The following is a 22430-nucleotide window of genomic DNA, read 5'->3' as shown; positions in this document are numbered from 1 at the left end:
TCCCCCCACACATATACACACGGCACCCGGGGACACCTCCCCCCCCCACACATATACACACGGCACCCGGGGACACCTACCCCCCCCACACACACATATACACACGACATCCGGGGACACCTCCTAACCCCCCCTCCCACACACACATACACACGGCACCCGGGGACACCTCCTAACCCGCCCTCCCACACACATATACACACGGCAGCCGGGGACACCTCCTACCCCCCACATATACACACGGCACTCGGGGACACCGCCTACCACCCCCCCCCACATATACACACGGCACCAGGGGACACCCCCCCCCCCCCCACATATACACACGGCACCCGGGGACACCACCTCCCCCCCCCCCCCACATATACACACGGCACCCGGGGACACCACCTCCCCCCACCCACATATACACACGGCACCCGGGGACACCACCTCCCCCCCCCCCCACATATACACACGGCACCCGGGGACACCTCCTCCCCTCCACACATATACACACGGCACCCGGGGACACCTCCCCCCCCCCACATATACACACGGCACCCGGGGACACCTCCCCCCCACATATACACACGGCACCCGGGGACACCTCCCTCCCCCCCACATATACACACGGCACCCGGGGACACCTCCCCCCCCCCCCACATATACACACGGCACCCGGGGGACACCTCCCCCCCCCCCCCACACACATATACACACGGCACCCGGGGGACACCTCCTACCCCCCCACATATACACACGGCACCCGGGGGACACCTCCTACCCCCCACATATACACACGGCACCAGGGGACACCTCGCCCCACCCCCACATATACACACGGCACCCGGGGACACCTCCCCCCCCCCCCCACATATACACACGGCACCCGGGGACACCTCCCCCCCCCCACATATACACACGGCACCCGGAGACACCTCCCCCCCCCCCACATATACACACGGCACCCCGGGACACCTCCTCCCCCCACACATATACACACGGCACCCGGGGACACCTCCCCCCACATATACACACGGCACCCGGGGACACCTCCCCCCACATATACACACGGCACCCGGGGACACCTCCTCCCCCCACACATATACACACGGCACCCGGGGACACCTCCTCCCCCCACACATATACACACGGCACCCGGGGACACCTCCTCCCCCCACACATATACACACGGCACCCGGGGACACCTCCTCCCCCACATATACACAAGACACCGGGGGACACCTACCCCCCCACACACACACACACGGCACCCGGGGACACCTCCTCCCCCCACACATATACACACGGCACCCGGGGACACCTCCCCCCCCACACATATACACACGGCACCCGGGGACACCTCACCCCCCCACACACACATATACACACGACACCCGGGGACACCTCCTGCCCCCCCCCCCCCCACACACATATACACACGGCACCCGGGGACACCTCCTGCCCCCCCCCCCACACACATATACACACGGCACCCGGGGACACGTCCTCCACACACATATACACACGGCACCCGGGGACACCTCCCCCCCTCCACATATACACACGGCACCCGGGGACACCTCCTTCCCCCACATATACACACGGCACCCGGGGACACCTCCTTCCCCCACATATACACACGGCACCCGGGGACACCTCCACCCCCACATATACACACGGCATCCGGGGACACCTCCCCCCCCCCCCCACATATACACACGGCACCCGGGGACACCTCCCCCCCCCCCCCCCACATATACACACGGCACCCGGGGACACCTCCCCCCCCCCCACATATACACACGGCACCCGGGGACACCTCCCCCCCCCCCCCACATATACACACGGCACCCGGGGACACCTCCCCCCCCCCCCCACATATACACACGGCACCCGGGGACACCTCCCCCCACCCCCACATATACACACGGCACCCGGGGACACCTCCTCCCCCCACATATACACACGGCACCCGGGGACACCTCCCCCCCCCCCCCCCCCACATATACACACGGCACCCGGGGACACCTCCTCCCCCCACATATACACACGGCACCCGGGGACACCTCCTACACCCCCACATATACACACGGCACCCGGGGACACCTCCTCCCCCCACACATATACACACGGCACCCGGGGACACCTCTACCCCCACAGATATACACACGGCACCCGGAGACACCTCCCCCCACACATATACACACGGCACCCGGCGACACCACCTCCCCCCACATATACACACGGCACCCGGGGACACCTCCCTCCCCCCACATATACACACGGCACCCGGGGACACCTCCTCCCCCCACATATACACACGGCACCCGGGGACACCTCCCTCCCCCCACATATACACACGGCACCCGGGGACACCTCCTCCCCCCACACATATACACACGGCACCCGGGGACACCTCCTCCCCACACATATACACACGGCACCCGGGGACACCTCCTCCCCACACATATACACACGGCACCCGGGGACACCTCCCTCCCCCCACATATACACACGGCACCCGGGGACACCTCCCTCCCCCCACATATACACACGGCACCCGGGGACACCTCCTCCCCCCACATATACACACGGAACCCGGGGACACCTCCTCCCCCCCACATATACACACGGCACCCGGGGACACCTCCCTCCCCCACACATATACACACGGCACCCGGGGACACCTCCTCCCCCCCACATATACACACGGCACCCGGGGACACCTCCTCCCCCCCACATACACACACGGCACCCGGGGACACCTCCCCCTCCCCCCACATATACACACGGCACCCGGGGACACCTCCCCCCCCCCACATATACACACGGCACCCGGGGACACCTCCCCCCCTCCCCCCACATATACACACGGCACCCGGGGACACCTCCCCCCCTCCCCCCACATATACACACGGCACCCGGGGACACCTCCCCCCCTCCCCCCACATATACACACGGCACCCGGGGACACCTCCTCCCCTCCCCCCACATATACACACGGCACCCGGGGACACCTCCTCCCCCCCACATATACACACGACACCCGGGGACACCTCCCCCCCCACACATATACACACGGCACCCGGGGACACCTCCCCCCCCCACATATACACACGACACACAGCACCCGGGGACACCTCCCCCCCCCACATATACACACCGCCCCCCCCCATATATACACAAGGCACCCGGGGACACCTCCTACCCCCCCACATATACACACGGCACCCGGGGACACCTCCTACCCCCCCACATATACACACGGCACCCGGGGACACCTCCCCCCACCCCCACATATACACACGGCACCCGGGGACACCTCCTACCCCCCACATATACACACGGCAAAGGGGGACACCTCCCTCGCCCCCCCCCAAATATACACACGGCACCCGGGGGACACCTCCTACCCCCCACATATACACACGGCACCAGGGGACACCTCCCCCCCCCCCACATATACACACGGCACCCGGGGGACACCTCCCCCCCCCCCCACATATACACACGGCACCCGGGGGACACCTCCTACCCCCCACATATACACACGGCACCAGGGGACACCTCCCCCCACCCCCACATATACACACGGCACCCGGGGACACCTCCTCCCCACATTTACACACGGCACCCGGGGACACCTCCCCCCACCCCCACATATACACACGGCACCCGGGGACACCTCCTACCCCCCCACATATACACACGGCACCCGGGGACACCTCCTACCCCCCCACATATACACACGGCACCCGGGGGACACCTCCTACCCCCCACATATACACACGGCACCCGGGGACACCTCCCCCCACATATACACACGGCACCCGGGGGACACCTCCCCCCCCCCTCACATATACACACGGCACCCGGGGGACACCTCCTACCCCCCCACATATACACACGGCACCCGGGGGACACCTCCTACCCCCCACATATACACACGGCACCAGGGGACACCTCCCCCCACCCCCACATATACACACGGCACCCGGGGACACCTCCCTCCCCCCACATATACACACGGCACCCGGGGACACCTCCTACCCCCCCCACATATACACACGGCACCCGGGGGACACCTCCTACCCCCCCACATATACACACGGCACCCGGGGACACCTCCTCCCCACATATACACACGGCACCCGGGGACACCTCCTCCCCCACACATATACACACGGCACCCGGGGACACCTCCTCCCCCACATATACACACGGCACCCGGGGACACCTCCTCCCCCACACATATACACACACGGCACCCGGGGACACCTTCCCCCCCCACATATACACACGGCACCCGGGGACACCTACCCCCCACATATACACACGGCACCCGGGGACACCTACCACCCCCCCCACATATACACACGGCACCCGGGGACACCTTATCCCCCCCCACATATACACACGGCACCCGGGGACACCTCATCCCCCCACACATATACACACGGCACCCGGGGACACCTCCTCCCCCCACACATATACACACGGCACCCGGGGACACCTCCTCCCCCCACACATATACACACGGCACCCGGGGACACCTCCTCCCCCCACACATATACACACGGCACCAGGGGACACCTCCTCCCCCCACATATACACACGGCACCCGGGGACACCTCCCCCCCCCCACATATACACACGGCACCTGGGGACACCTCCTCCCCCCACACATATATACACACGGCACCCGGGGACACCTCCCCCCCCACACATATACACACACGGCACCCGGGGACACCTCCCCCCCCCACATATACACACGGCACCCGGGGACACCTCCCCCCCCCCACATATACACACGGCACCCGGGGACACCTCCTCCCCCCCACATATACACACGGCACCCGGGGACACCTCCTCCCCCCCACATATACACACGGCACCCGGTGACACCTCCCTCCCCCCACATATACACACGGCACCCGGGGACACCTCCCTCCCCCCACATATACACACGGCACCCGGGGACACCTCCCTCCCCCACACATATACACACGGCACCCGGGGACACCTCCCCCCACATATACACACGGCACCCGGGGCCACCTCCCCCCACATATACACCCGGCACCCGGGGACACCTCCTACCCCCCCACATATACACACGGCACCCGGGGACACCTCCTACCCCCCCACATATACACACGGCACCCGGGGACACCTCCTACCCCACCACATATACACACAGCACCCGGGGGACACATCCTACCCCCCACATATACACACGGCACCCGGGGACACCTCCCCCCACCCCCACATATACACACGGCACCCGGGGACACCTCCTACCCCCCACATATACACACGGCAAAGGGGGACACCTCCCCCCCCCCCCCCCCCACATATACACACGGCACCCGGGGGACACCTCCTACCCCCCACATATACACACGGCACCAGGGGACACCTCCCCCCCCCCACATATACACACGGCACCCGGGGGACACCTCCTACCCCCCCACATATACACACGGCACCCGGGGGACACCTCCTACCCCCCACATATACACACGGCACCAGGGGACACCTCCCCCCACCCCCACATATACACACGGCACCCGGGGACACCTCCTCCCCACATTTACACACGGCACCCGGGGACACCTCCCCCCACCCCCACATATACACACGGCACCCGGGGACACCTCCTACCCCCCCACATATACACACGGCACCCGGGGACACCTCCTACCCCCCCACATATACACACGGCACCCGGGGGACACCTCCTACCCCCCACATATACACACGGCACCCGGGGACACCTCCCCCCACATATACACACGGCAAAGGGGGACACCTCCCCCCCCCCTCACATATACACACGGCACCCGGGGACACCTCCTCCCCCCCACATATACACACGACACCCGGGGACACCTCCCCCCCCACACATATACACACGGCACCCGGGGACACCTCCCCCCCCCACATATACACACGACACACAGCACCCGGGGACACCTCCCCCCCCCACATATACACACCGCCCCCCCCCATATATACACAAGGCACCCGGGGACACCTCCTACCCCCCCACATATACACACGGCACCCGGGGACACCTCCTACCCCCCCACATATACACACGGCACCCGGGGACACCTCCTACCCCCCCACATATACACACGGCACCCGGGGACACCTCCTACCCCCCCACATATACACACGGCACCCGGGGACACCTCCTACCCCACCACATATACACACAGCACCCGGGGGACACATCCTACCCCCCACATATACACACGGCACCCGGGGACACCTCCCCCCACCCCCACATATACACACGGCACCCGGGGACACCTCCTACCCCCCACATATACACACGGCAAAGGGGGACACCTCCCTCGCCCCCCCCAAATATACACACGGCACCCGGGGGACACCTCCTACCCCCCACATATACACACGGCACCAGGGGACACCTCCCCCCCCCCCACATATACACACGGCACCCGGGGGACACCTCCTACCCCCCCACATATACACACGGCACCCGGGGGACACCTCCTACCCCCCACATATACACACGGCACCAGGGGACACCTCCCCCCACCCCCACATATACACACGGCACCCGGGGACACCTCCTCCCCACATTTACACACGGCACCCGGGGACACCTCCCCCCACCCCCACATATACACACGGCACCCGGGGACACCTCCTACCCCCCCACATATACACACGGCACCCGGGGACACCTCCTACCCCCCCACATATACACACGGCACCCGGGGGACACCTCCTACCCCCCACATATACACACGGCACCCGGGGACACCTCCCCCCACATATACACACGGCACCCGGGGGACACCTCCCCCCCCCCTCACATATACACACGGCACCCGGGGGACACCTCCTACCCCCCCACATATACACACGGCACCAGGGGACACCTCCCCCCACCCCCACATATACACACGGCACCCGGGGGACACCTCCTACCCCCCACATATACACACGGCACCAGGGGACACCTCCTACCACCCCCACATATACACACGGCACCCGGGGACACCTCCTCCCCACATATACACACGGCACCCGGGGACACCTCCTCCCCACATATACACACGGCACCCGGAGACACCTCCCCCCACCCCCACATAAACACACGGCACCCGGGGACACCTCCTACCCCCCCACATATACACACGGCACCCGGGGACACCTCCTACCCCCACATATACACACGGCACCCGGGGGACACCTCCCCCCCCCCCCACATATACACACGGCACCCGGGGGACACCTCCCCCCACCCCCCACATATACACACGGCACCCGGGGGACACCTCCCCCCACCCCCCACATATACACACACGGCACCCGGGGGACACCTCCCCCCACCCCCACATATACACACGGCACCCGGGGACACCTCCGCCCCACATATACACACGGCACCCGGGGACACCTCCCCCCACCCCCACATAAACACACGGCACCCGGGGACACCTCCTACCCCACCACATATACACACGGCACCCGGGGACACCTCCTACCCCCCCACATATACACACGGCACCCGGGGGACACCTCCTACCCCCCACATATACACACGGCACCAGGGGACACCTCCCCCCACCCCCACATATACACACGGCACCCGGGGACACCTCCTCCCCACCCCCACATATACACACGGCACCCGGGGACACCTCCCCCCCCCCACATATACACACGGCACCCGGGGACACCTTCCCCCCCCCCACATATACACACGGCACCCGGGGACACCTTCCCCCCCCACATATACACACGGCACCCGGGGACACCTCCTACCCCACACATATACACACGGCACCCGGGGACACCTCCTCCCCCCACATATACACACGGCACCCGGGGACACCTCCTCCCCCACACATATACACACACGGCACCCGGGGACACCTCCTCCCCCACACACATACACACACGGCACCCGGGGACACCTCCTCCCCCACACATATACACACACGGCACCCGGGGACACCTCCCCCCCCACATATACACACGGCACCCGGGGACACCTCCTCCCCACATATACACACGGCACCCGGAGACACCTCCCCCCACCCCCACATAAACACACGGCACCCGGGGACACCTCCTACCCCCCCACATATACACACGGCACCCGGGGACACCTCCTCCCCACATATACACACGGCACCCGGGGACACCTCCCCCCCCCCCACATATACACACGGCACCCGGGGACAACTCCCCCCACATATACACACGGCACCCGGGGACACCTCCTACCCCCCCACATATACACACGGCACCCGGGGACACCTCCCTCCCCCCCACATATACACACGGCACCCGGGGACACCTCCTCCCCACATATACACACGGCACCCGGAGACACCTCCCCCCACCCCCACATAAACACACGGCACCCGGGGACACCTCCTACCCCCCCACATATACACACGGCACCCGGGGACACCTCCCTCCCCCCCACATATACACACGGCACCCGGGGACACCTCCTCCCCACATATACACACGGCACCCGGAGACACCTCCCCCCACCCCCACATAAACACACGGCACCCGGGGACACCTCCCCCCCCCACATATACACACGGCACCCGGGGACACCTCCTACCCCCCCACATATACACACGGCACCCGGGGACACCTCCTCCCCACATATACACACGGCACCCGGGGACACCTCCTCCCCACATATACACACGGCACCCGGGGACACCTCCTCCCCACATATACACACGGCACCCGGAGACACCTCCCCCCACCCCCACATAAACACACGGCACCCGGGGACACCTCCTACCCCCCCACATATACACACGGCACCCGGGGACACCTCCTCCCCACATATACACACGGCACCCGGAGACACCTCCCTCCCCCCACACATATACACACGGCACCCGGGGACACCTCCTACCCCCCCACACATATACACACGGCACCGGGGGACACCTCCCCCCCCCCCCACATATACACACGGCACCCGGGGACACCTCCTACCCCCCCACACATATACACACGGCACCGGGGGACACCTCCCCCCCCCCACACATATACACACGGCACCCGGGGACACCTCCTACCCCCACACATATACACACGGCACCCGGGGACACCTCCCCCCACCGACCCCAAGTCTTCACTGCAGCAATGTGTCCACACAAACCCCTCAGCCCAGCGCCCCCTGAGAACAGCGCCCCGCACAGACCGCGCTCCGCACTCACAGCTCGGCGGCCGCGCTCTCCTCACATTTCCCCGGTGACAGCTCCAGCTCTTCGTTGCTGTCACTCAGCCCACCATAGAGATGCCATTAATCTGTACAGCGAGGCTGTAAGTCACTATAGAGACGAATAAACGAGACTAGAACGTCTATAATCACCATGGAGACTGGCGGCTGTGATGATAGAGCCAGATAACTACGCAAAGAGCGCCTCTGCTGACAACCGAAGGAAGAGCGGCGACTCCAACACAACTCACATCGCTGGCCTGACCTCTAGAGACGGCGCTGTGTTAGTGCACCATGTAATATTACTGCCGTAACATGTACTGTAAAGAGACTGCGCCCCCTGCAGGAGCATCAGTGACTTTACGCTACACAACATAAAATGAGCAAGCTGACAGAAGTCTTAGCTCTAATGACTTTGGATGTAGAGCCGCCTAAAGGAAAGTCCAAGTACTACCGGGAAATTACCCCTATATACCGCCACCTACAGGAGGCTCAGGGTAATACCGGGATCTACCCCTATACACCGCCACCTACAGGAGGCTCCGGGTAATACCAGGATCTACCCCTATATACCGCCACCTACAGAAGGCTCTGGGTAATACCAGGATCTACCCCTATACATCGCCACCTACAGCAGGCTCCGGGTAATACCAGGATCTACCCTTATATATCCCCACCTACAGGAGGCTCCGGGTAATATCGGGATCTACCCCTATATATCGCCACCTACAGGAGGCTCCGGGTAATATCGGGATCTACCTCTATATACCGCCACCTACAGGAGGCTCCGGGTAATATCGGGATCTACCCCTATACATCGCCACCTACAGGAGGCTCCGGGTAATATCGGGATCTACCCCTATACATCGCCACCTACAGCAGGCTCCGGGTAATATCGGGATCTACCCTTATATATCCCCACCTACAGGAGGCTCCGGGTAATATCGGGATCTACCCCTATATATCGCCACCTACAGGAGGCTCCGGGTAATATCGGGATCTACCCCTATATACCGCCACCTACAGGAGGCTCCGGGTAATATCGGGATCTACCCCTATTTACCGCCACCTACAGGAGGCTCCGGGTAATACCAGGAAATTACCCCTATATACAGCCACCTACAGGAGCCTCCGGGTAATACCAGGATCTCCCCACCTACAGGAGGCTCCGGGTAATACCGGGATCTACCCCTATATACCGCCACCTACAGGAGGCTCCGGGTAATACCGGGATCTACCCCTATATACCACCACCTACAGGAGGCTCCGGGTAATACCGGGATCTACCCCTATATACCGCCACCTACAGGAGGCTCCGGGTAATACCGGGATCTACCCCTATATACCACCACCTACAGGAGGCTCCGGGTAATACCAGGATCTACCCCTATATACCTCCACCTACAGGAGGCTCCGGGTAATATCGGGATCTACCCCTATATACCGCCACCTACAGGAGGCTCCGGGTAATACCGGGATCTACCCATATATATATATATCGCCACCTACAGGAGGCTCCAGGTAATACCGGGATATAACCCTATATAGCACCACCTACAGGAGGCTCCGGGTAATACCGGGATCTACCCCTATATATCGCCACCTACAGGTGGCTCCGGGTAATACCGGGAAATTATCCCTATATACAGCCACCTACAGGAAGCTCCGGGTAATACCGGGATCTACCCCTATATATCGCCACCTACAGGTGGCTCCGGGTAATACCGGGATCTACCCCTATATATCGCCACCTACAGGAGGCTCCGAGTAATACCGCCACCTACAGGAGGCTAGGGGTAATATCGGGATCTACCCCTATATACCGCCACCTACAGGAGGCTCCGGGTAATACCGGGATCTACCCCTATATATCGCCACATACAGGAGGCTCCGGGTAATACCGTGATCTACCCCTATATACCGCCACCTACAGGAAGCTCCGGGTAATATCGGGATCTACCCCTATATACCGCCACCTACAGGAGGCTCCGGGTAATACCGGGATCTACCCCTATATACAGCCACCTTCAGGAGGCTCCGAGTAATACCGGGATCTACCCCTATATATAGCCACCTACAGGAGGCTCCGAGTAATACCGGGATCTCCCCACCTACAGGAGGCTCCGGGTAATACCGGGATTTCCCCACCTACAGGAGGCTCCGGGTAATACTAGGGATCTACCCCCATATACCGCCACCTACAGGAGGCTCCGGGTAATACCGGGATCTACCCCTATAAACCGCCACCTACAGGAGGCTCAGGGTAATACCGGGATCTACCCCTATATATAGCCACCTGCAGGAGGCTCCAGGTAATATCAGGATCTACCCCTATATATCGCCACCTACAGGAGGCTCCGGGTAATATAGGGATCTACCCCTATATATCGCCACCTACAGGAGGCTCCGGGTAATATAGGGATCTACCCCTATATATCCCCACCTACAGGAGGCTCCGGGTAATATCGGGATCTACCCCTATATACCGCCACCTACAGGAGGCTCCGGGTAATACCGGGATCTACCCCTATATATCGCCACCTACAGGAGGCTCCGGGTAATACCGTGATCTACCCCTATATATCGCTACCTACAGGAGGCTCCGGGTAATATGGGGATCTACCTCTATATATATCCACCTACAGGAGGCTCCGGGTAATATCGGGATCTACCCCTATATACCGCCACCTACAGGAGGCTCCGGGTAATACCGGGATATACCACTATATACCGCCACCTACAGGAGGCTCCGGGTAATACTGGGACCTACTCTTATATACCGCCACCTACAGGAGGCTCCAGGTAATATCGGGATCTACCCCTATATATGCCACCTACAGGAGGCTCCGAGTAATATCGGGATCTACTCCTATATACCGCCACCTACAGGAGGCTCCGGGTAATATCGGGATCTACCCCTATATACCGCCACCTACAAGAGGCTCCGGGTAATACCGGGATCTACCCCTATATATCGCCACCTACAGGTGGCTCCGGGTAATACCGGGATCTACCCCTATATATCGCCACCTACAGGAGGCTCCGAGTAATACCGCCACCTACAGGAGGCTAGGGGTAATATCGGGATCTACCCCTATATACCGACACCCACAGGAGGCTCCGGGTACTACCGGGATCTACCCCTATATATCGCCACATACAGGAGGCTCCGGGTAATACCGTGATCTACCCCTATATACCGCCACCTACAGGAAGCTCCGGGTAATATCGGGATCTACCCCTATATACCGCCACCTACAGGAGGCTCCGGGTAATACCGGGATCTACCCCTATATACAGCCACCTACAGGAGGCTCCGAGTAATACCGGGATCTACCCCTATATATAGCCACCTACAGGAGGCTCCGAGTAATACCGGGATCTCCCCACCTACAGGAGGCTCCGGGTAATACCGGGATTTCCCCACCTACAGGAGGCTCCGGGTAATACTTGGGATCTACCCCCATATACCGCCACCTACAGGAGGCTCCGGGTAATACCGGGATCTACCCCTATAAACCGCCACCTACAGGAGGCTCAGGGTAATACCGGGATCTACCCCTATATATAGCCACCTGCAGGAGGCTCCAGGTAATATCAGGATCTACCCCTATATATCGCCACCTACAGGAGGCTCCGGGTAATATAGGGATCTACCCCTATATATCGCCACCTACAGGAGGCTCCGGGTAATATAGGGATCTACCCCTATATATCCCCACCTACAGGAGGCTCCGGGTAATATCGGGATCTACCCCTATATACCGCCACCTACAGGAGGCTCCGGGTAATACCGGGATCTACCCCTATATATCGCCACCTACAGGAGGCTCCGGGTAATACCGTGATCTACCCCTATATATCGCTACCTACAGGAGGCTCCGGGTAATATGGGGATCTACCTCTATATATATCCACCTACAGGAGGCTCCGGGTAATATCGGGATCTACCCCTATATACCGCCACCTACAGGAGGCTCCGGGTAATACCGGGATCTACCACTATATACCGCCACCTACAGGAGGCTCCGAGTAATACCGGGATCTACTCCTATATACCGCCACCTACAGGAGGCTCCGGGTAATATCGGGATCTACCCCTATATACCGCCACCTACAGGAGGCTCCGAGTAATATCGGGATCTACCCCTATATACCGCCACCTACAGGAGGCTCCGGGTAATATCGGGATCTACCCCTATATACCGCCACCTACAGGAGGCTCCGGGTAATATCGGGATCTACCCCTATATACCGCCACCTACAGGAGGCTCCGGGTAATACCGGGATCTACCCCTATATATCGCCACCTACAGGAGGCTCCGGGTAATACCGGGATCTACCCCTATATACCGCCACCTACAGGAGGCTCCAGGTAATACCGGGATCTACCCCTATATATCGCCACCTACAGGTGGCTCCGGGTAATACCGGGCTATAACCCTATATAGCACCACCAACAGGAGGCTCCGGGTAATACCGGGATCTACCCCTATATATCGCCACCTACAGGTGGCTCCGGGTAATACCGGGAAATTACCCCTATATACAGCCACCTACAGGAGGCTCCGGCTACTTTCGGGATCTATCCCTATATATCGCCACCTACAGGAGGCTCCGGGTAATATCAGGATCTACCCCTATATACCGCCACCTATAGGAGGCTCCAGGTAATATCGGGATCTACCCCTATATATCGCCACCTACAGGAGCCTTCGTGTAATAACGGGATCTCTCCCTATTTACCGCTACCTACAGGATCCTCTAGGTAATAACGGATCTACCACTAAATACCGCCACCTACAGGAGCCTCCGGATAATACTGGGATCTAACCCTATATACCGCCACCTACAGGAGGCTCTGGGTAATATCAGGATCTACCCCTATATATTGCCACATATAAGAGGCTTTGGGTCATACCGGGATCTAACCCTACATATCGCCACCTACAGGAGCCTCCGGACAATACCGTGATCAACTGCTATACATCGCCACCTACAGGAGCTTTCGTGTAATAACGGGATCTACCCCTATATACCGCCACCTACAGGAGGCTCCGGGTAATATCGGGATCTACCCCTATATATCGACACCTACAGGAGCCTCCTGGTAATATTGGGATCTACCCCTATATATTGCCACCTACAGAAGCCTCCTGGTAATACCGTGATCAACCCCTATATACCGCCACCTACAGGAGGCTCTGGGTAATATCGGGATCTACCCCTATATACCGCCACCTACAGGAGGCTCCGGGTAATGTTGGGATCTACCCCTATATATTGCCACCTACAGAAGCCTCCTGGTAATACCGTCATCAACCCCTATATACCGCCACCTACAGGAGGCTTTGGGTAATACCGTGATCTACCCCTATATACCGCCACCTACAGGAGGCTCTGGGTAATATCGGGATCTACCCCTATATATCGCCACCTACAGGAGGCTCCGGGTAATACCAGCATCTACCCCTATACATCGCCACCTACAGGAGGCACCGGGAAATAACGGGATCTACCCCTATATACCGCCACCTACAGGAGGCTCCGGGTAATACCGGGATCTACCCCTATATATCGTCAACTACAGGAGGCTCCGGCTACTTTCGGGATCTATCCCTATATATCGCCACCTACAGGAGGCTCCGGGTAATATCAGGATCTACCCCTATATATCGCCACCTACAGGAGGCTCCGGGTAATATATGGATCTACCCCTATATATCGCCACCTACAGGAGGCTCCGGGTAATATCGGGATCTACCCCTATATACCGCCACCTACAGGAGGCTCCGGGTAATACCGAGATCTACCCCTATACATCGCCACCTACAGGAGGCTCCGGGTAATACAATGATCTACCCCTATATATCGCCACCTACAGGAGGCTCCCGGTAATATCGGGATCTACCCCGCCACCTACAGGAGGCTCCGGGTAATATCGGGATCTACCCCTATACATCGCCACCTACAGGAGGCTCCGGGTAATATCGGGATCTACCCGTATACATCCCCACCTACAGGAAGCTCCGGGTAATATCGGGATCTACCCCTATATACCACCACCTACAGGAGGCTCCGGGTAATATCGGGATCTACCCCTATATACCGCCACCTACAGGAGGCTCCGGGTAATATCGGGATCTACCCCTATATACCGCCACCTACAGGAGGCTCCGGGTAATACCGGGATCTACCTCTATATATCGCCACCTACAGGAGGCTCCGGGTAATGTCGGGATCTACCCCTATATATCGCCACCTACAGGAGGCTCCGGGTAATGTCGGGATCTACACCTATATACCGCCACCTACAGGAGGCTCCGGGTAATGTCGGGATCTATCCCTATATACCGCCACCTACAGGAGGCTCCGGGTAATATCGGGATCTACCCCTATATATCGCCACCTACAAGAGGCTCCGGGTAATATCGGGATCTACCCCTATATACCGCCACCTACAGGAGGCTCCGGGTAATATCGGGATCTACTCCTATATATCCCCACCTACAGGAGGCTCCGGGTAATATCGGGATCTACCCCTATATATCGCCACCTACAGGAGGCTCCGGGTAATACCGGCATCTACCCCTATACATCGCCACCTACAGGAGCCTCCGGGTAATATATAGGGGTAGATCCCGATATCGCCACCTACAGGAGGCTCCGGGTAATATAGGGATCTATCCCTATATATCGCCACCTACAGGAGGCTCCGGCTGATATTGTGATCTACCCCTATATATCGCCACCTACAGGAGGCTCCGGGTAATATCGGGATCTACCCCTATACATCGCCACCTACAGCAGGCTCCGGGTAATATCGGGATCTACCCTTATATATCCCCACCTACAGGAGGCTCCTGGTAATATCGTGATCTACCCCTATATACCGCCACCTACAGGAGGCTCCTGGTAATATCGTGATCTACCCCTATATATCGCCACCTACAGGAGGCTCCGGGTAATATCGGGATCTACCGCTATATATCGCCACCTACAGGAGGCTCCGGGTAATATCGGGATCTACCCCTATATACCGCCACCTACAGGAGGCTCCGGGTAATATCGGGATCTACCCCTATTTACCGCCACCTACAGGAGGCTCCGGGTAATACCAGGAAATTACCCCTATATACAGCCACCTACAGGAGCCTCCGGGTAATACCAGGATCTCCCCACCTACAGGAGGCTCCGGGTAATACCGGGATCTACCCCTATATACCGCCACCTACAGGAGGCTCCGGGTAATACCGGGATCTACCCCTATATACCACCACCTACAGGAGGCTCCGGGTAATACCAGGATCTACCCCTATATACCTCCACCTACAGGAGGCTCCGGGTAATATCGGGATCTACCCCTATATACCGCCACCTACAGGAGGCTCCGGGTAATACCGGGATCTACCCATATATATATCGCCACCTACAGGAGGCTCCAGGTAATACCGGGATATAACCCTATATAGCACCACCTACAGGAGGCTCCGGGTAATACCGGGATCTACCCCTATATATCGCCACCTACAGGTGGCTCCGGGTAATACCGGGAAATTATCCCTATATATCGCCACCTACAGGAGGCTCCGAGTAATACCGCCACCTACAGGAGGCTAGGGGTAATATCGGGATCTACCCCTATATACCGCCACCTACAGGAGGCTCCGGGTAATACCGGGATCTACCCCTATATATCGCCACATACAGGAGGCTCCGGGTAATACCGTGATCTACCCCTATATACCGCCACCTACAGGAAGCTCCGGGTAATATCGGGATCTACCCCTATATACCGCCACCTACAGGAGGCTCCGGGTAATACCGGGATCTACCCCTATATATAGCCACCTACAGGAGGCTCCGAGTAATACCGGGATCTCCCCACCTACAGGAGGCTCCGGGTAATACCGGGATTTCCCCACCTACAGGAGGCTCCGGGTAATACTAGGGATCTACCCCCATATACCGCCACCTACAGGAGGCTCCGGGTAATACCAGGATCTACCACTATATACCGCCACCTACAGGAGGCTCCGGGTAATACCGGGATATACCCCTATATACCGCCACCTACAGGAGGCTCCAGGTAATACCGGGATCTACCCCTATATATCGCCACCTACAGGAGGCTCCGGGTAATACCGGGATCTACCCCTATATATCGCCACCAACAGCAGGCTCCGGGTAATACCGGGATCTACCCCTATATATTGCCACCTACAGGAGGCTCCGGGTAATACCGGGATCTACCCCTATATATTGCCACCTACAGGAGGCTCCGGGTAATATCGGGATCTACCCCTATATACCGCCACCTACACGAGGCTCCGGGTAATATCGGGATCTACCCCTATATACCGCCACCTACAGGAGGCTCCGGGTAATATCGGGATCTACCCCTATATACCACCACCTACAGGAGGCTCCGGGTAATACCGGGATCTACCCCTATATATCGCCACCTACAGGAGGCTCCGGGTAATACCGGGATCTACCCCTATATACCGCCACCTACAGGAGGCTCCGGGTAATACCGGGATCTACCCCTATATACCGCCACTTACAGGAGGCTCCGGGTAATACCGGGATCTACCCCTATATACCGCCACCTACAGGAGGCTCCGGGTAATACCGGGATCTACCCCTACATATCGCCACCTACAGGTGGCTCCGGGTAATACCGGGAAATTACCCATATATACGGCCACCTACAGGAGGCTCCGGGTAATACGGGGATCTTCCCCTATATACCGCCACCTACAGGAGGCTGCGGGTAATACCGGGATCTACCCTATATATATCGCCACCTACAGGAGGCTCCAGGTAATACCGGGCTATAACCCTATATAGCACCACCTACAGGAGGCTCCGGGTAATACCGGGATCTACCCCTATATATCACCACCTACAGGTGGCTCCGGGTAATACCGGGAAATTACCCCTATATACAGCCACCTACAGGAGGCTCCGGGTAATATCGGGTTCTACCCCTATACATCGACACCTACAGGAGCCTCCTGGTAATATTGGGATCTACCCCTATATATTGCCACCTACAGGAGGCTCCGGGTAATGTTGGGATCTACCCCTATATATTGCCACCTACAGAAGCCTCCTGGTAATACCGTGATCAACCCCTATATACCGCCACCTACAGGAGGCTCCGGGTAATACCGGGATCTACCCCTATATACCGCCACCTACAGGAGGCTCTGGGTAATATCGGGATCTACCCCTATATACCGCCACTTACAGGAGTCTCCGGGTAATAACGGGATCTACCCCTATATACCGCCACCTACAAGAGGCTCCGGGTAATACCGGGATCTACCCCTATATATCGCTACCTACAGGAGGCTCCGGCTACTTTCGGGATCTATCCCTATATATCGCCACCTACAGGAGGCTCCGGGTAATATCAGGATCTACCCCTATATATCGCCACCTACAGGAGGCTCCGGCTACTTTCGGGATCTATCCCTATATATCGCCACCTACAGGAGGCTCCGGGTAATATCGGGATCTACCCCTATATACCGCCACCTACAGGAGGCTCCGGGTAATACCGGGATCTACCCCTATATATCGCCACCTACAGGAGGCTCCGGGTAATACAGTGATCTACCCCTATATATCGCCACCTACAGGAGGCTCCGGGTAATATGGGGATCTACCTCTATTTATATCCACCTACAGGAGGCTCCAGGTACTTTCGGGATCTACCCCTATATACCGCCACCTATAGGAGTCTCCAGGTAATATCGGGATCTACCCCTATATATCGCCACCTACAGGAGCCTTCGTGTAATAACGGGATCTCTCCCTATTTACCGCTACCTACAGGATCCTCTAGGTAATAACGGGATCTACCACTAAATACCGCCACCTACAGGAGCCTCCGGATAATACTGGGATCTAACCCTATATACCGCCACCTACAGGAGGCTCTGGGTAATATCAGGATCTACCCCTATATATTGCCACATATAAGAGGCTTTGGGTCATACCGGGATCTAACCCTACATATCGCCACCTACAGGAGCCTCCGGACAATACCGTGATCAACTGCTATACATCGCCACCTACAGGAGCTTTCGTGTAATAACGGGATCTACCCCTATATACCGCCACCTACAGGAGGCTCCGGGTAATATCGGGATCTACCCCTATATATCGACACCTACAGGAGCCTCCTGGTAATATTGGGATCTACCCCTATATATTGCCACCTACAGAAGCCTCCTGGTAATACCGTGATCAACCCCTATATACCGCCACCTACAGGAGGCTCTGGGTAATATCGGGATCTACCCCTATATACCGCCACCTACAGGAGGCTCCGGGTAATGTTGGGATCTACCCCTATATATTGCCACCTACAGAAGCCTCCTGGTAATACCGTCATCAACCCCTATATACCGCCACCTACAGGAGGCTTTGGGTAATACCGTGATCTACCCCTATATACCGCCACCTACAGGAGGCTCTGGGTAATATCGGGATCTACCCCTATATATCGCCACCTACAGGAGGCTCCGGGTAATACCAGGATCTACCCCTATACATCACCACCTACAGGAGGCACCGGGAAATAACGGGATCTACCCCTATATACCGCCACCTACAGGAGGCTCCGGGTAATACCGGGATCTACCCCTATATATCGTCACCTACAAGGAGGCTCCGGCTACTTTCGGGATCCATCCCTATATATCGCCACCTACAGGAGGCTCCGGGTAATATCAGGATCTACCCCTATATATCGCCACCTACAGGAGGCTCCGGGTAATATATGGATCTACCCCTATATATCGCCACCTACAGGAGGCTCCGGGTAATATCAGGATCTACCCCTATATACCGCCACCTACAGGAGGCTCCGGGTAATACCGAGATCTACCCCTATACATCGCCACCTACAGGAGGCTCCGGGTAATACAATGATCTACCCCTATATATCGCCACCTACAGGAGGCTCCCGGTAATATCGGGATCTACCCCGCCACCTACAGGAGGCTCCGGCTAATATCGGGATCTACCCCTATACATCGCCACCTACAGGAGGCTCCGGGTAATATCGGGATCTACCCGTATACATCCCCACCTACAGGAAGCTCCGGGTAATATCGGGATCTACCCCTATATACCACCACCTACAGGAGGCTCCGGGTAATATCGGGATCTACCCCTATATACCGCCACCTACAGGAGGCTCCGGGTAATATCGGGATCTACCCCTATATACCGCCACCTACAGGAGGCTCCGGGTAATACCAGGATCTACCACTATATACCGCCACCTACAGGAGGCTCCGGGTAATACCGGGATATACCCCTATATACCGCCACCTACAGGAGGCTCCAGGTAATACCGGGATCTACCCCTATATATCGCCACCTACAGGAGGCTCCGGGTAATACCGGGATCTACCCCTATATATCGCCACCAACAGCAGGCTCCGGGTAATACCGGGATCTACCCCTATATATTGCCACCTACAGGAGGCTCCGTGTAATACCGGGATCTACCCCTATATATTGCCACCTACAGGAGGCTCCGGGTAATATCGGGATCTACCCCTATATACCGCCACCTACACGAGGCTCCGGGTAATATCGGGATCTACCCCTATATACCGCCACCTACAGGAGGCTCCGGGTAATACCGGGATCTACCCCTATATACCACCACCTACAGGAGGCTCCGGGTAATACCGGGATCTACCCCTATATATCGCCACCTACAGGAGGCTCCGGGTAATACCGGGATCTACCCCTATATACCGCCACCTACAGGAGGCTCCGGGTAATACCGGGATCTACCCCTATATACCGCCACCTACAGGAGGCTCCGGGTAATACCGGGATCTACCCCTATATACCGCCACCTACAGGAGGCTCCGGGTAATACCGGGATCTACCCCTACATATCGCCACCTACAGGTGGCTCCGGGTAATACCGGGAAATTACCCATATATACGGCCACCTACAGGAGGCTCCGGGTAATACGGGGATCTTCCCCTATATACCGCCACCTACAGGAGGCTGCGGGTAATACCGGGATCTACCCTATATATATCGCCACCTACAGGAGGCTCCGGGTAATACCGGGATCTACCCCTATATATCACCACCTACAGGTGGCTCCGGGTAATACCGGGAAATTACCCCTATATACAGCCACCTACAGGAGGCTCCGGGTAATATCGGGTTCTACCCCTATACATCGACACCTACAGGAGCCTCCTGGTAATATTGGGATCTACCCCTATATATTGCCACCTACAGGAGGCTCCGGGTAATGTTGGGATCTACCCCTATATATTGCCACCTACAGAAGCCTCCTGGTAATACCGTGATCAACCCCTATATACCGCCACCTACAGGAGGCTCCGGGTAATACCGGGATCTACCCCTATATACCGCCACCTACAGGAGGCTCTGGGTAATATCGGGATCTACCCCTATATACCGCCACTTACAGGAGTCTCCGGGTAATAACGGGATCTACCCCTATATACCGCCACCTACAAGAGGCTCCGGGTAATACCGGGATCTACCCCTATATATCGCTACCTACAGGAGGCTCCGGCTACTTTCGGGATCTATCCCTATATATCGCCACCTACAGGAGGCTCCGGGTAATATCAGGATCTACCCCTATATATCGCCACCTACAGGAGGCTCCGGCTACTTTCGGGATCTATCCCTATATATCGCCACCTACAGGAGGCTCCGGGTAATATCGGGATCTACCCCTATATACCGCCACCTACAGGAGGCTCCGGGTAATACCGGGATCTACCCCTATATATCGCCACCTACAGGAGGCTCCGGGTAATACCGTGATCTACCCCTATATATCGCCACCTACAGGAGGCTCCGGGTAATATGGGGATCTACCTCTATATATATCCACCTACAGGAGGCTCCAGGTACTTTCGGGATCTACCCCTATATACCGCCACCTATAGGAGGCTCCAGGTAATATCGGGATCTACCCCTATATATCGCCACCTACAGGAGCCTTCGTGTAATAACGGGATCTCTCCCTATTTACCGCTACCTACAGGATCCTCTAGGTAATAACGGGATCTACCACTAAATACCGCCACCTACAGGAGCCTCCGGATAATACTGGGATCTAACCCTATATACCGCCACCTACAGGAGGCTCTGGGTAATATCAGGATCTACCCC

At 58.3% G+C, this 22430-nt stretch overlaps 1 protein-coding gene across 3 annotated transcripts in view; it reads right to left on the bottom strand.

The window, feature by feature from the left end:
* DENND4B (DENN domain containing 4B) overlaps positions 1-9405 on the bottom strand; it is a 66142-nt gene extending 56737 nt beyond the window's left edge. The window contains exon 1 of one of the 3 annotated variants that reach the window (XR_012247142.1): positions 9225-9403. The gene's annotated coding sequence lies outside the window, so the exon portion shown is untranslated. Of the gene's footprint in view, positions 1-9224 lie in introns of all 3 variants that reach the window. The other 2 variants (XM_073637361.1, XM_073637362.1) reach the window with 2 other exon arrangements.
* Positions 9406-22430: the final 13025 nt, after the last annotated feature.

This window comes from Phyllobates terribilis, unplaced genomic scaffold (assembly GCF_046119375.1).
Source record: "Phyllobates terribilis strain yellow unplaced genomic scaffold, ASM4611937v1 Scaffold_6__1_contigs__length_29720123, whole genome shotgun sequence".
Taxonomy (NCBI): domain Eukaryota; kingdom Metazoa; phylum Chordata; class Amphibia; order Anura; family Dendrobatidae; genus Phyllobates; species Phyllobates terribilis.
The sequence above is the reverse complement of the archived record's forward strand: the minus strand, read 5'-3'. Positions and strand labels throughout refer to the sequence as shown.